The sequence below is a fragment of the Pteropus alecto genome, unplaced genomic scaffold (assembly GCF_000325575.1).
Source record: "Pteropus alecto unplaced genomic scaffold, ASM32557v1 scaffold37, whole genome shotgun sequence".
In the NCBI taxonomy this organism is placed as follows: domain Eukaryota; kingdom Metazoa; phylum Chordata; class Mammalia; order Chiroptera; family Pteropodidae; genus Pteropus; species Pteropus alecto.
The window spans coordinates 846,283-848,129 of NW_006440605.1; positions in this window are offsets into that span (position 1 = coordinate 846,283).

Below are 1,847 nucleotides of genomic sequence, written 5' to 3' on the forward strand. Positions count from 1 at the left end.
CTGTGCCTTGGGGTCACTAGAACTACCCCTTCCCCAGCCACGATTCCCCCTGGGCACCCACCATGGCTCCCCAGTGCTCTCAGAGCCTCACTCATGGCCTGAGAGGCGCTCCTCAGTCGCACGGGCCTCCTTCATCCCCCGCCTCCCTCAGCCACCACCAGGATGTGTGCATCCTCCTTTGAGAACTCGCCGTTGGCCCATACCCCAGGCTTCTGTGCGTGTGACCTCCTCCCTCTGGCAAACTCCTACGCGTCCTTCAAGGTTCAACCCCCGTCTCCTCTGGGGAGCTTCATTTCTCCTCCCTTCCCTGGAAGATCTTTCTCCCCTAGGCTCCTCTGCACACCTCTACGTCACAGACCTTATCACTCTAGGTAGCGACAATCTGGTTTCATGTCCCATGCCCCACGCTCCACGTCCACCCCACCCAGTCCATCCTGAGCACCCAGCAGGCATGGCAAAGCGTCCCAGAGTTCCCCACTTCTGTCTCAGGGCTGGGTGTCCCACCCTCCTCAGGGCCTCTGTTTAGAGAGGGTGGACAGGGAACAGATTAAATTTGACCCTCAGGGAGGGTGTCATACAGCACTAGGAGCTGGGTCAGTGAGTCAGTGCATCTCCTCAGGGGATCTCGCTTTCCTTTCCGTGAAATGGGATAGTAGTTTCTGCTCTGTCCCCTGGCCAGAGGATGAGAAATAATAATATTATTAATAAAAACATCACACCGATGCCAGTAGCAGTCATAGCAAGCATCTGTGCAGCGTGTACTGTGTGCCAGACACAGTGCAAAGGATTCTGTAGTCAGACTCTCTCCTCTGGTTCCCAGCAACCTTATGAAGAAGGTCCTGGGATTCCAATCACCCTTGCACTGCCCTGGCACACAGTGGGTGCCCCACAGACATTTGCAAAATGAACAAGTGGACGAATGCCTTCTTTTACAGAGGGGGAAATGGAAGCTTGGACAATGGGGATAATTTGTCCACAGTCCGGTAGAACGGGGACTCAAACTCAACTCTGATTCCCAAAGGTGAACCCTCTATGGCCTCGTAACCTGGGACATGAGGGGCTGGGGCAACCTGGTCTCCCCCAGCTAACTGCCTTCCTTTCTCAAGCAGATCCTTGAAGGCAGGCAGGGCCCAGAGCGGGCCCTGCCTGGGAGAGCGCAGGGAGAGATGGAGAGACAGGTTCTGGAGGAACCAGGAGAGGGACAGCGATCACTGAGACCCACACCCAGAACAGGTTGATCTGGGAAGGCCACTGAGGGAGGATGGGTTGTGCCCAGCTGATGCCAAGAGCAGTGGGCAGGACCAGTGGGCAGGCAGGGTGTCCCCCAGGAAGGCCAGGTCCTCAATTAACCCCGGTCTTCCCTATGGCCAAACCCTGGCTCCCAGCTCCCGTATGGGGCCCTGACTGAGCCTGCCGAGGTCCTCCAACCCTGGGGACCCACCCGCATCCTTCCCTTCCGAGTGGCCCGACTTCTTCACACATTTGGGCCTTTGGGAGGGAGTGGGAGAAGGGTTTGCACCTGGGCCCGTGCCGCAGGCGATCTCGGACAAGCCATTTCTCTTCTGCAGGGCTCGCCTGCCTCCTGGGCAAAAAGGGGCAATAAGTCACAGTTGTCAGCGCTGTCCGGGGCCGTGGAAGCGAAAGAGGGGGCTCCCGGAGCTCCCCGCGCCGCACGCAACACCGGCAGGGCCGACGCGGGGTTCATGTCCGGGCCGGGGGGAGTCCTCGCGGACGCGTGATGTGTGTAAAGGGGAGGATGGCGTTCAAGGCAAGGCCCGCACTGGAGACCCCAGCCCGCCCGCAGACCCCGCCCCGCTCACCTGGGGCCCGGAGGCCGGGGGCCCGGC